At 40.6% G+C, this 15,664-nt stretch overlaps 1 protein-coding gene across 1 annotated transcript in view; it reads left to right on the forward strand.

The window, feature by feature from the left end:
- Positions 1 to 5,082: 5,082 nt before the first annotated feature.
- Positions 5,083 to 15,664, forward strand: part of SGCZ (sarcoglycan zeta) — a 1,689,841-nt gene continuing 1,679,259 nt past the window's right edge. Inside the window, exon 1 of the mRNA XM_073645424.1 lies at positions 5,083 to 6,179. The gene's annotated coding sequence lies outside the window, so the exon portion shown is untranslated. The remainder of the gene's footprint in view (positions 6,180 to 15,664) is intronic.

The raw sequence follows: 15,664 nt of genomic DNA on the forward strand, positions 1-15,664 counted from the left end.
AAAATCTCTGGAATAATATTGCAGACTTATAAAAAAACAAATAATAAAACCCCAGATAACTCAGGGGAGCTGCCATAGTAAAATAAGAACAAAAACTGGCCACCGTTCAGAAGGTGGCAGGTCCTCTTTAAGGCTTCATTCACACGTCAGTATTTGGTCAGTATTTTGCATCAGTGTTTGTAAGTCAGAGCCAGAAGAGGAGCAATCAGAGAAAAACTATAATTGTAAGATTGACATCTGTTCCCTGTTTTGGAGACACTCATGGGTTTAGCATACAAATGATGATGAAATACTGATAAAAAATACTGATGTGTGAATAAAGCTTAACACATATATAACGGTAGTATCTGAATTTCATTGTTGTTCAAACTGCTTTGACTAAAACAATTAAACAAAAAGCAAACAAAAACTTTTATATACCTCAAAATGGTTCTAATGATAGTGACAACCCATCCCTACTCCCCAAAAAAATCATAGTTCTAAAAAAAATTGATATATGCAAATAAATAGTAAAACAAAAAAAAACCAGACATTATTGAAATTAAGGCTGTGCTCACATCAAGTATTTTTGCAGCATTCTTTCTATGTAGCAAAAACCTCCTCTCTTGGCAGCAAAAATGCTGTGTTCAAAACGTAGGTTTTGCTGTATTTCTGCTGCTATTTTTGCTGTTGTTTTTAGTTCGAATTACATGTGGTTTAATAATAATAATAATAATAATAATAATAATAATAATAATAATATTTTTTATTTATATAGCGCCAACATATTCCGCAGCACTTTACAATTAAGTAGGGACATGTACAGACAATATAAACAATACAATGAATCACATTTAAACAGTTACACGAGGATTGAGGGCCCTGCTTGCAAGCTTACAATCTATATGGAAATGGGGGGACACAATAGGTAGAACATGGTCATCAGCCAGTATCTGTCTAAGAGCAGGTACCGTGTGCTATTTGGTGCATGGAGGATGTGGAGACAGATGAATACGCAGGGGCAGATTAAAATTAACATTTAGGAGGGGACAGGGAAGAGTTAGGTTGGTGAGTTGCGGTGATAGGCTTGTCTAAGCAGATGTTTTTTTAAAGCACGTTTGAAGACATGGGGGATAGATATCAGTCGGATCGTTTGCGGAAGTGCATTCCAGAAAACTGGCGCAGCATCAGAGAAGTCTTGGAGACGGAGGTTCAAGGTTCGGATTAAGAAGGATGTTAGTTTTAGATCAGTTGCAGAATGGAGGGCATGGGAGTGGCGATAGACAGAAATGAGGGATGAGATATAGGGAGGTGCAGAACTGTGGAGAGCTTTGTGGGTGAGAGAGATGAGTTTGTATTGTATTCTGTGGTGAATGGGTAACCAATGCAATGACTGGCATGGGGTAGAGGCATCGGTGAAGCGGTCTGATGGAAATACGACCCTGGCTGCCGCATTCAGAATGGATTGGAGAGGAGAGAGTTTGTTTAGAGGGAGACCGATTAGAAGAGAGTTTCAGTAGTCCAGACGAGGGTGAATAAGAGTGACAGTAAGAGTTTTTGCAGTATCAAAGGTGAGAAAAGGTTGGATTCAGGATATGTTTTTAAGGTGCAGGTGACATGAGCGAGTGAGTGATTGTATATGGGGAATAAAGGAAAGTTGTGTGTCAAATATGACTCCAAGACAGCAAGCTTGCTGCTTGTGAGTTATGGTGGCACCACCCAAGGAAATTGAAAAGTCATGTATAGGTAGGTTAACAGAGGGAGGAAAAATAAGGAGCTAAGTTTTGGATAGATTCAGTTTCAGATAGAGGGAGGACATGATGTTAGAGACAGCGGACAGACAAGCACTGGTATTTTGTATTAGAGTGGGGGTGATTTCAGATGAAGAGGTGTATAGTTGGGTGTGATTAGCATAGAGTTGATACTGGAAACCAGATCTGCTGATGGTTTGTCCAATAGGGGCAGTATACAAGGAGAGGAGGAGGGGACCTAGGACTGATCCTTGTGGAACCCCGATAGTAAGGGGAAGATTAGAGGAAGAAGAGCCGGCAAAAGATACCGTGAAGGAGCGGTCAGAGAGATAGGAGGAGAACCAGGAGAGAGCGGTGTCCGTGAGGCCTATAGAGCAGAGCATAGTGAGGAGGAGCTGGTGATCCACAGTGTCAAAAGCGGCAGAGAGATCCAGGAGAAACAGCAGGGACTAGTGACCATTAGATTTAGCTGTTAGTAGATCATTAGAGACTTAAGTGAGGGCAGTTTCAGTATAGTGTGAGGAGCAGAAACTGGATTGTAAAGGGTCAAGAATAGAGTTATCTGAGAGATAGCGGATTAGATGGGAGTGGACCAAGCATTCCAGGAGTTTAGAGATGAAGGGAAGATTAGAGACCGGTCAGTAGTTAGCAGTGCAGGTCTCGTCCAGGGATGGCTTTTTAAGTAAAGCGGTTATGATGGCATGTTTGAATGAAGAGGGAAAGATACCCAAAGAAAGAGAGAGGTTAAATATTTTAGTTAGATGGGTAGTGACAGCTGGGGAAAGGGACTGAAGGAGATGTGAGGGAATAGGGTCACTGTTGCAGTTTGTAGGGCGAGAAGAAGTGAGGAGTCTGGTCACTTTTTCTTCGGTGACCGGCTCGAAGATTGAAAGTGAACTTGAGGTGTGGGAGGGAAAGGGATCCAGACTCTGAGGGGATTGTGCAAGAATGTCTTAACAGATATAATTGATTTTTTGTCGGAAATAAGTGGCCAGATCGTCAGCACTTAGGTTGGTGACAGGGGTCTGTACTTTAGGGCTCAGGAGGGAGTAGAAGGTTTCAAAGAGTCATTTAGGATTGTTGGCAAGAGATGTGATGAGAGTGGTAAAGTAGACTGTTTAGCCAGATGGAGAGCAGAGTTATAAGTTTTGAGCATGAACTTATAGTGGATGAAGTCTTCTGCTGAAAGTGATTTTCTCCACAGACGATCAGCATACCTTGAGCAGCGCTGGAGAAAACTTTTTTGCATTGTGTGCCAGGGCTTCCATCTATGCTGGGTCATTCTGCGTGTAGCAGGTGCTTCTTCATGCAGGGCACTCTGCAATGTGTTGTTATAGTGTGGCAATGCTGAGTCTGGACAGGAGAGGGAGAGGATGGGGGCTAAAGATGACTGTAGATTGTTCATAAGTTTCTGGGTATTAATAGCACATAGATTTCTGTGTGTATTGTAAGTGGGGGTTTCCCGGGTGAGGAGACAATTCTTGACAGAGAAGGAAAGAAGGTTGTGGTCAGAAAGTGGGAGAGGGGAGTTAGAAAAGTCATGCAGAGAGCAGAGTCGTGAGAATAGCAGGTCCAGAGTATTCCCGTCTTCATGTGTAGGAGAGTTAGTAAGCTGTGAGAGGCCGAATGAGGCTGTTAGAGAAAGAAGATGAGAGGCAGATGGGGAAAGCGGCTTATCAATGGGTATGTTAAAATCCCCCATGATGAGACTGGGAATATCACAGGTAGGAAGTTTGGAAGCCAGGTGGCAAAGTGATCCAGATACTGATGGGAGGGGCCTGGAGGGCGATATAAAACTGCCAATCGCAGGGAGAAGGGTTTGAAGAGTCTAACGGTGTGGACTTTGAAGGAAGGAAACATAAGTGAGGGAAACGGGTGGATGACCTGGAAAGCACATTGTGATGAAAGGAGCAATCAAACACCTCCACCTTGTCTGCTCTTAGGTCTGGGGGTATGTGAAAATTGTAGGCCGTCATATGAGAAAGCCGCTGCGGCAGTTATGTCAAACTGCTGGATCCAGGTTTCAGTGAGAGCCAGAAGGTTAAGGGAATTTGAAAGGAAGAAATCTTGGATATAGAGGAGTTAATTGCGGGCTGAGCGCGAGTTCCAAAGAGCACAGTTAAAAGAGACTGGAGAAGGCAAGCAATGAATGTTTATAAGATTGGCAGGGCTTCTGTGTACAGCAGGATGAGAGTTATATATACTACTGTGTGGGGACCCAGGGTTGGGGGAGATGTCGCCAGCTACTAGGAGGAGACAGATTGTATCATCTCAACTGCTGCAGCCAGTAAACTAAGTGATACTGTACATCACTGAAATCATGGTCTCTTTTCCTATATTATGCTGCTCTCAGATGAGCTAGCAAAAACCTGGTCTGTTTCCTTTTAACTCCCCCTGCTCCAATGCTGGATTTAGGCTCCAGTCTCTATGCTTTGGCTGCAGCGCTGACGTTTCACTGACAGCGCACATCACTTCCACACCACCTACATCAGCAGAGCCTCTGAGTTCAGTGATGTCACCACTGCAGCCAAAACACAGAGTTTCACTGGAGCAAGATAGTATGGATTTGCTATCAAAAAGGACTCCAAGTGCTTGAGATTACCCTTGGCTAAAAACGAAAAAAAAAAAAAAACCTTTAAGAACATCTTTAAGAAAACTGTTTGTTAACAAGTTTAAAGGGAATTTGTCAGCAGGTTTTTGCTATATAATTCGAGTTTAGCATGAGATACGGGTTAAAATACTAATTTCAGGGATGTGGCTCTTATCAAGCTGTGTGCTGTTGTTTACTTACAATAAAGGTTTTATCACCAGGTGATTATCATTGCTGGGCCTAGGTCTCACGAACCTGATAGTCCGTCTCCACCCCTCCTTTGATAAGCAGCTCACTGTCAATAGACTATTTACATACAGAGCCTGGCGTGGTTGGAGTTAGCTTTCTCAGCTCTGCTGCATTCTACATCTAAGAACACTGATCCAGTATCCTAAGTGACATATCACTGGATTCAGGTTCTCTTTTCCATCTTTTCCAACGTTATGCTTCTCTCAGATGAGGTAGTAAAACCCTGTTGACAGATTTCTTTTAACGCTAACATTACAATGAAGATAGAAAGATATATTCTGTACAAATCATCGCATCAATATTACTGAAAGTAGCTGAAAGCGGACTTTTCTTCAGCCGTAAGATCTTATGTGAATTGGTTAAACTGGCTGCAACATGCTGTGATTCCACCCTCCCCATCAGTAAGTAAGTGGCCTCCTCTGATCCAGCACCAGAGACAGCGGAGGGAAAGAAGCAGGGAGATAACTTTGATAACTCTGTTATCTTTCTCTCACTTGTGAAGCATTGACAAATTATCTGTGTTTCTCATTGGAGGACTGTGCTGTATTGCAGTGGAGGAGGTGGGAGACAGCAGAGCCCAGTATACAGCAGCTTAGGCTGGGAAATCTTTTATATGCAGGCTGGAGGAAGGAATATGCTTCTCTTCACTTGTAATGCAGCAATATATGGATGCACAGTGAGGATTGCTCTGTGCACCTGGGTGAATATCATTCTGAATGCATGGTGCCTCTAAGAAAGCAGGAAGAGCACACATCCACCAGAACAGCTGCCAGCTTGCAGAATTGCATAGACCTTGTCACTGCCAGCTAATGGTGATCTGAAAAAAAAAGCAAAGCAGCACTAAGACCCAGAAGGCATGTGAAAGGAAGCAGCATTGCCTTTGACAGAGAAGAGAAATCCCATCAGTGCTGGCCCAGAGAAGAGAGTAGTGAAGTCAGTCACCTGCTGGTGGAGGACAGTAACACAGCACCAGCAGGAGGAAGAAATCACTGTCCCTTTCTCTCATCTTGGGAAGAGCCACATTCTATTCCCTGTACTTGCAGCAGCCATCCAAAGCAGAAGACCCCCTTTATTTTTGGAGACTACTGCATATGTTGGAAGGAGATACATGAAAGTGTCATCTGCTGGGGATCATTACAGCCAAGTGTTAGGAGAAAGCTGTACTGTTCTGCAATTGATCATCATTACTGTAGGATGTGCTAATTGCACGAGCAAGGAATGGATTCATGACATCTCCTGCCTTCTAGTTTGAACACATTTCGTTGCATTGTGCCGCATGATGTCCAAGGAAGCAGCTTCTTAGGATGCAGCAATTCTCTGCTTTGTGGCAGAAAGGATATAAATAGTCAGATCGTGCAGAGCATCGCTATTTATCTCCAGCATCCCTCACAGGGGGTCTGTGTCTGTCCTGGATCACCTGTCGCTTAACAGTCACTGCAAGAGAGCAGCAGAGTGAATTGGTTTATTGTACAGGAGAGCATCAATACTCCTGGTCCATAAGGAGATAATGAGAGCGATCACAGCCAGGGGCTGGAGGACCAGGAGGACTTTCTGAGTCTAGATTGTGTCCAACTTTCCTGATGCAAGGAGAAAGTCCCCAGAAAAAGCAGGTAGGAGCCATCAGTAAGATCTAAAGGTGATGTGTGCACCCAGAATGTATTCACTGCTGGGGGCAGAACTAAGATGTGGGTGAAGAAAATGGGGGCATCAGATGGTAGAACTTTCTTCTATGTGGTCATGGAATCTGCATTGCCTCTCTATGTCTATGTGCACACATACAAATGGTGACTAAAACAGGAAAAAGACTGTATATTTAATATCCATTGAAATGATTCCCTGCCCTGAGACTAGTGCTGTTTAGCAGTTATATCAGCTGGCAGGCTTCACTGTGTAGCACACATTGCAAATGGAACAGATCTAAAACAGTAATGCATCCTGTCTTGAAACTCCCATTTCCCTTCACAGTGTACTAGAAATAAATGTTAGATAGAGCATAGCTTGGCATAGAAAGCTGAACTATCCTCGATTTTATTACACCTATTGTAAAGACAATTGGAACAGATGTTTTAACAAATGTTTCTATTCATGGAGGAGTAACACAAGTGACATAAGGAGAGGGACCAGTTTTGGTGATGTGGTGGATACTTTCACATATAGCTGTGCATATATATATATAATATATATATATATATATATATAAAATATATATATTAGTGTGTGTATTTGTGCATATATATACATACGAGTAAATATATGAGTGTGAATATATAGACACATTTATATGTGTATATATGTGTGTATGTGTGCATATATTTATATATGTAAGTAAATATATGTGTGTGAATATATAGGTGGATAGATATCCACTGTATTCATGAATATTCCATTACTCTATGGGTCCATGTAGAATACTATATGTGCATACATACACAAACTGACAAACTGCTGTTGTGGATGTTACTGTATGTTGTGGATACAAGGAGTCCTTCTCCTTCACAGCCCTGGGATTAGGATACACTTTTGGGTAAGCCTTTAGGGTCTTGTCTGCTTATTCCCATTAGTTACCCATTCCATTAAGTGTTCCTTATACTTTCTATTTTATTATTATTTCACACTGACAATGAAGAATTAAACAGCTATAAAGTAGGATAATCACAGGGTGCATTATATAGATTGTGCTCTCCATACATGATCTACCATTACCAATGATTTATGATGCACAACAAAGTCCTGCTCCAGTACAAACAGCTGCTTGTGAGTTGCACATTGCCTTTTCTATTACTAAGTACCATTCCTGTTACCTCTCTTTATCCTGATACTTATTTACATATCATCCATCAGCAATGACCAGATGTACTTGACTTTGTAATGAAATGATTGTGGGTGATATATTGTAGCATGAGATGGCAATAATGGAATGTGGCTTCTTGGGCAATATTCTAAAATATATTAATGTTGCTAAGCAAGTAAATGTCTGATGAATAAATACTCTAGCATCCATTAAAGCTATCCACTTTAAAATATGCCTCAATGTTAAATTCCAGGCACATGTTCTTAGCTATATGGGCTGTCATGGCTAACGATATATTTTACATGCAAGCATTATAGCAAATCTATTTATTCTGTATGGGAGTATATGAACACATCAAGAGTCGTGTCAAGAGTCATTCTCTGGATGAACTAGGTCAATCAAATTATCTGTGTGCTCTTTTCTCCTGGATAAAAGTCGTTGTGACTTGAAGATGTATGCTGTTTTCGGTTTACCTGTGTTAGGGTACTATAGATCTGTAAGTCTGTAGAACTTCACGTTACTAGAAGATACAGCATTTTTCTACACCCACTACTAATCTGAGAGTACTGTTAATTAGAATTTTGGAATTAGCTTTGGAATATCTATCTATTATCTATCTATCTATCTATCTATTATCTATCTATCTATCTTCCTATCTATCTATCTATCCATCTTCCTATCTATCTTTCCATCTATCTATTATCTATCTATCTATCTATCTATCTATCTATCTATCTATATAGTATCTATCTATCCATCTTCCTATCTATCCATATATCTATTTATCGGTATATTATCTATCTCCTATCTATTATCTATCTATCCATATATCATATAATTGAATTGACTCCTTAAAAAGCAGCTATTGACTATTTGGCATTACATTATACATGTATCATACAAGTTATTATATGGCATGAAGTAGGTAATGTAACGTATTGGCTTTCTGAATGGGAAATCCAACTTTCATGAATCATTATAAATCAATACAACAAGGAGCAGAGGGCAGAGGAGGAATGTGTATGTGAGTCGAGCAAGCCATGCATATCCATTTTAGGGAAGATAATCTAACATTGCTTGGTGTTTTCATGACATCTAAATATATAAATTCTATTATTCATCAATAAATTCTCCAATTCCCAAGGCGAGCATACCACCACTTTCAGTTCCCTATAAGCTGTGCTCTCTGGAAATGATAGAGTTAAAAAATACCACACTCTGCAAACAGGTATATCTGTAATTGGGCTCCTTGACCTCATTAGTACTTGCTTTAACTCTTTCATGTTCAGCTTAGAGGGAACACAGTATACCGCTGTCTATTATCACTCATATTAAAGGGGTTGTCTTGGCATATAATATTGATGACACCCGGCCCCCGCACTCATCAGCCATGATTGGCTTCGGCCGTGCCTGGATGTAAACATTGAACGAAGCGGAACCACACAGCGCCACACACTGCTTAGTGGTTACTTTAGGGTACTGCAAATCATCTCATATTGTCTTAAACAGGAGCCAATCTGCTGTTGTCTCTGCTGCACATTGCATGCAGCGGTGCTGTTCAACTCTGTTCAGAGTTTACATCCAGCCACTGGCGGAGCTAATAACAGCTGACCGGAGGGGGTGCTGGGTATGAGACCCCCATGAAATTGATATTGGTAACCTATCCTAAGAATAGTCATCAATATTATATGCCTGGACAAGTCCTTTGAAAAGTATGAATTACCTTATAATTATGCAAACTTAGTTTTACACTTTATTAATATTGCCATGAATATACACTTAGATACAGATTTAGCAAATCTAAAACGACTCATTGCCTGTTTCAGAGCAGGGGCCAATGTAAAAAGTCTAAGTGTCATGGTGTGATGAGCCAAGTAGTCCGCCATCTGTGAGCATAGCTCTTCCTACATCTGTAGACATCTGCCTGAAATTGTAGTTATAAAGTGGTAAAAAGAAATTAGTATATTCTAAGAAAAAATCAGAAATACTTTATATCCTCTTAAGTGTTTATGGATGGTAATGCTTAATAATCTAATGTACTGTACCTACAAGATGTAGGAAATAAGGGAAACATTGATAGTATATCAGCAATTAACACTTGGCAGACAACGAAAGAAATGACTGAAGTGCAAACCGCGCTCTTTTTGTATTATATAACAATATCCACATATATATTTATGATGGCTACTAATATAAATGAACCTTTGCAACATTTTTTCTATCTATCTATCTATCTATCTATCTATCTATCTATCTATCTATCTATCTATCTATCTATCTATATGCCCTCTTATGTGACAGAAGAGCTGTTTAGCCCCCTCAGTCATGTAACAAGCTCTGTACCATCTATAGCTATATATACCCTTAAATTAGAAAACATATTGGTTGTCCACACCCTTTTGCACATGTACAAAATGATGTGGTGAATGCACCATAAAACTCACTAGGTTTTTAGAATAAACTATTCTGGCCTTGTGGTATTAACCAACACTTCAGCAGATTGGTTACTTTCTATGCCCATAGTGGTTGCACTCTCTGGGTGGGATGATATTACAGAAATTCTGGAAGGAAACAATCATAAGACTGTAAGGCTAAGTTCATAAGAGCATATAAAAAAATTGTCAGATTTTCATCCAGGAAATTTCTATGGCATCTGTTTTCATACATCGGCAGTAAGAAAAATTTAAAACATCATATTAATTTTTTATGTTGAGAATTGCAATGAATCCATAAATATTGAATGCTTTGGTTGATCCACATAGGATCTGATTTTGTTTTGTGCACCCATATACCTGAATTGGCAAATCTCATCCAAACTAAGGGAGGGACTAGTGCGTGCTGTGATTTTTTTTCACATGGACATTTATTCAGTGTTAAAAAACAAATTGTCTCTTCAGGAAGGAGGAGAACTAGAACTCTAGTGCCACCTATAGGAAGTAGAAATCCTAAAAGTCAATATTAACTCTTCAATGAGTCTTGTCACATGACTTAGAATAATAGCCATGTGACAAGACTCTTTGGAGAGTCTTAGGATTGCTACTTCCTATAGGTGACACTAGAGTTCTAGTTCTCTTTCTCTCTGAAGAGACAATTTGCATATTTCCCAGAGGAGCATTGCAGCTTAAAAGTCTCCTCATCTTGACATGCTTAACATGTCACTCTTCGCAAGGAGAAATGTTACCCCTTGGATACCGTGTAAAAAACAGTCATTTGAACAGCTCAATTAAATGACATTGGTCCTATTGCCATTTTTTTTTTGCAGAAAGGAGTCAGACCAAAAGTATGTTCATGAAAGCGTAGCCTGACTATCATGTGGATATTGAACATAATTTAGATTATCAGTTTATTGTTTCTTTGGATTTTTTCTATCGCATCATCTTATATAAATAAAATGAGAGAAGAAAAAAGACTTTGCCAGGGTAGAAATCATTTATAATCACCCCCACCCTACCTACAGTATGTGTAGTGACTTCACGTGATGCACCCTGTGTTCCTCCCTCTACCTTCTTCACTCAGATTGGGGTTCTGTTCCTCCTTTTTCCAAGATGACTGGCGTAGTGGCATGGGGAGCAGAGTGGCAAGTCTGAACCATGCCTCCCCTGTCTTTCCTATCTTACAGCCCAGGAAAGCAAGGGGAGGCATGGTTTAGACCAAGGATGTCAAACTTAAACACACAGAGGACCAAAATGAAAACCTTATGCAAAGTCGCAGGCCAACCAGTATACAGAATAATGGGCCCCACAAAGTCCTCCATACAGAATAATGGGCCCCACATAGTCCTCCATACAGAATAATGGGCCCCACATAGTCCTCCATACAGTATAATGGCCCCACATAGTCCTCCATACAGTATAATGGGCCCCACAAAGTACTCCATACTGAATAATGGGCCCCACATAGTCCTCCATACAGAATAATGGGCTCCACATAGTCCTCCATACAGAATAATGGGCCCCACATAGTCCTCCATACAGAATAATGGGCTCCACATATTCCTCCATACAGAATAATGGCCCCGCATAGTTCTTCATACAGTATAATAGGCCCCACGTAGTCCTCCATGAAGAATAATGGGTCCCACATAGTCCTCCATATAAAATAATGGCCCCACATAGTCCTTCATACAGAATAATGGGCCCCACATAGTCCTCCATACAGAATAATGGGCCCCACATAGTCCTCCATATAGAATAATAGGCCCCACATAGTCCTCCATACAGAATAATAGGCCCCACATAGTCCTCCATACAGAATAATAGGCCCCACATAGTCCTCCATACAGAATAATGGGCCCCACATAGTCCCTCATACAGAGTAATGGCCCCACATAGTGCTCCATACAGTATAATGGCCCCACATAGTCATTCATACAGAATAATGGCCCCACATAGTCCTCCATGCAGAATAATGACCCCACATAGTCCTCCATGCAGAATAATGGCCCCACTTAGTCCTCCATACAGAATAATGGCCCCACATAGTCCTCCATGCAGAATAATGACCACACATAGTCCTCCATGCAGAATAATGGCCCCACATAGTCCTCCATACAGAATAATGGCCCCACATAGTCCTCCATACAGAATAATGGACCCCACAGAGTTCTCCATACAGAATAATGGCCCCACATAGTCCTCCATACAGAATAATGGACCCCACATAGTCCTCCATGCAGAATAATGACCCCACATAGTCCTCCATGCAGAATAATGGCCCCACTTAGTCCTCCATACAGAATAATGGCCCCACATAGTCCTCCATACAGAATAATGACCACACATAGTCCTCCATGCAGAATAATGGCCCCACATAGTCCTCCATACAGAATAATGGCCCCACATAGTCCTCCATACAGAATAATGGACCCCACATAGTCCTCCATACAGAATAATGGCCCCACGCAGGGGTGGCGGGTCTGGTGTCGGGGGCCAAATATAATCACCCTGTGGGCCAGATTTGGCCCACAGGCCGGAGTTTTACACATGTGGTTTAGACTTACCAGTGCACTCTCCCTTCAACTGAGGTGGCCATCTTGTTAGCAGGAGGAATTGAACTCCGATCTGAGTTGAAGAGGCAGGGAGAGGGAAACAGTGGGCACCAAGTAGGGTGATAATACATGAAGAATGTATAGTCACTTTTCAGTTCCGGGGTGAAGAGTCGCTTTAAGGATGCATCTGGAATGAGGAGCAATAGGTAGAACAGCAAGTTCTTCTAAGACATGAGTTGTGAGATACTTTTATTTCTGTATAACAGAGGATTTTGTTTCATCTGACAGGGGCCAATAATTTCTTAGTGTGCTAGTAGTGAATACAATTCCCCAAAAATAGAGTGTTCTTGATACATTCATTTTGTAAAGTTGGGAGGGAGCTTGGATAGCCAAGTGACATCAATACTTTGCTTTGGACCTATTTGACCTGATCTAGTCCAAGAAAGATTAGAAATGGAAATGTAACCATAAAATGACAAAAGTAAGGTCATCTGTTTTACTATATAATATACTTTAATATAAATTCTCTTCTGACATGTCTATAAATAACATCTGTAAGAGCTTTACTTTATGATTTCAAAACCTGATGACTATACAGAAATGTGTGATATTTCTTATCCATTACTTATCTCTTCCTGCAGAAGTTTCTTCTTTTGTGTCAATCACTGATGGACTGCCATCTAGAGCTTCATTTCATATTAAAATAATGGGTATTTCAGAAACTGCATCCAGAATTATACAGTTATGTGATCTGGCTCCTGCAAAAAATAATAAACAACTCATACACAGTGGTGTGAAAAACAGTTTGGACTCTTCCTGATTTCTTATTCTTTTGCATGTTTGTCACACATTAATGTTTCAGATCACAAAACAAATTTAAATATAAGACAAACATAACACAAGTAAACACAAAATGCAGTTTTTAAATGAAGGACTTTACTATTAAGGGAAAAAGAAATTCAAACCTACAGGGCCCTGTGTGAAAAAGCGATTGTTGCCTAAACTTAATAACTGGTTGGGCCACCCTTAGGAGCAACAACTGCAATCAAGTATTTGCGATAACTGGCAATGAGTCTTTTACAATGCGGAGGAATTTTGGCCCACTCATCTTTGCAAAATTGTTGTAATTCAGCCAGATTGGAGGGTTTCCGAGCATGAACCGCCTTTTTAAGATCATGCCATGGTATCTCAATCAGATTAATGCCAGAACTTTGACTAGGCCACTCTAAAGTCTTAATTTTGTTTTTCTTAAGCCATTCAGAGGTGGACTTGCTGGTGTGTTTTGGATCATTGTCCTGCTGCATAACCCAAGTGCGCTTCAGCTTGATGTAATGAACAGATGGCTCGACAATGTCCTTCAGGATTTTTTGGTAGCCAGCAGAATTCATGGTTCCATTTACCAAGGAAATTATTCCAGGTCCTGAAGCAGAAAAGCAGCCCCAGACCATCACACTACCACCATCATATTTTACTGTTGGTATGATATTCCTTTTCTGAAATGCTGTGTTACTTCTATGCCAGATGTAATGGGACATACACCTTCCAAAAAGTTCAACTTTTGTCTTGTCAGTCCACAGAGTATTGTTCCAAAAGTCCTGGTAATCATCAAGAAGTTTCCTGGCAAAATATTGAGAGAAGCCTTTATGTTTTTTTTTGCTCAGCAGTGGTGTTCGTCTTGCAACTCTGCCATGCATGCTATTTTTGCACAGTCTCTTTCTTATGGTAGAGTTGTGAACACTGACCTTAACTGAGGCAAGTGAGGCCTGCAGTTGTTTGGATGTTGTTGTGGGGTCTTTTGTGACCTCTTGGATGAGTCGTTGCTCTGCTCTTGGGGTAATTTTGGTCGACTTGCCACTCCTGGAAAGGTTCACCACTGTTCCATGTTTTCATCATTTGTGGATAATGGCTCTCACTGTGGATCACTGGAGTCCCAAAGTGTTAGAAATGGCTTTATAACCTTTTCTAGAGTAATAGATCTCAATTAATTTGTTTCTCATTTGTTCCTGAATTTCTTTGGAATGCAGCATGATGTCTAGCTTTTGAGGATCTTTTGGTCTACTTTACTTTGTCAGGCAGGTTTAATCTAGTTGATTTCTTGATTGAGAACAGGTGTGGCAGTAATCAGGCCTTTGTGTGGCTAGGGAAATTGAACTCAGCTTCCCAAAAAGTTATAAACCACAGATAATTTATGTTTTAAGGATGGGGGGCAATTACTTTTTCACACAGAGCCCTGTAGGTTTGAATTTCTTTTTCCCTTAATAGTAAAGACCTTCATTACAAAAACTGCATTTTGTGGTTGCTTGTGTTATCTTTGTCTAAGATTTAAATTTGTTTTGTGATCTGAAACATTTAAGTGTGACAAACATGCAAAAGAATAAGAAATCAGGAAGGGGGCAAACACTTTTTCACACCACTGTAGGTGTCTACAGACAACAGTTTATCCTGTTCCAACTTCCAAGAGCTCCTTGGTGTTCACCCATTCACCAAATACAGGTATCTGGCCTTTGCTTCAGTGGCCCTTGGGTTACATCCATATAGTAGATGCTGGCTGGTGGAGTGAGATAAAGTTCAAAACGGGTCAAGACCAGAGAGTTTAGGAGAGTGACAATTCAAAACCAAATATATAGTCAAGAGTTAACTGGGCTTAAATCCAAAAGGTCAAGGCAGTTGTGTAAAGCATAAAAAGGTTGGCAGTCCAGTGGTCAATTACAGGAGAAAATGCAAGTGTTAAAGAGCAGAATTAACAAGAAACAAAGTTGGCACAAAATCAAAGATCAATCCAAAATAAAGTGCACAAATGAAATATGGTTAATACATATTAATCATATAAACTTATTGGTTGGGTGGTGCACACATTATCCGACAGAAGGAAAGTGCACATTACTCCAGTGTTGGCTGGGTTGTTGGGTTGTGTGCATGCCATCTAGAGCAAGCAAAATCACAAGTGAGTTTATTACAAACATGAGTGCAAATATAAGAAGAATGAGTGCTATCAATATTGGACAGGAATCTCCTTCTTAATCTTCAAAAGGGGTGCTGCAGCAGCTGACATGTGTATTCTATAAATATTGTACTCTTTCTATTATAAGGCTGTGTGCTCACTATGCATTTTTTAAGCCTTTCCGCAGCAGCAATTCCGCTGCAGAAACGCTTAAACGCTTGTTAGCAGGTCTGCTATGTTCCCCAATGATAATCCTCATGTGCTGTGCACATGCTGCGGAAATTTCCGCTGCGGATTATCATTGCGGAAAAATCTGCAGCACTACCAATTATTTTGCATAATCGCGGCGTTTTCTCCGCCATTGACTTGCATTTAA

Source organism: Phyllobates terribilis, unplaced genomic scaffold (genome assembly GCF_046119375.1).
Source record: "Phyllobates terribilis strain yellow unplaced genomic scaffold, ASM4611937v1 Scaffold_1__5_contigs__length_1240528914, whole genome shotgun sequence".
In the NCBI taxonomy this organism is placed as follows: domain Eukaryota; kingdom Metazoa; phylum Chordata; class Amphibia; order Anura; family Dendrobatidae; genus Phyllobates; species Phyllobates terribilis.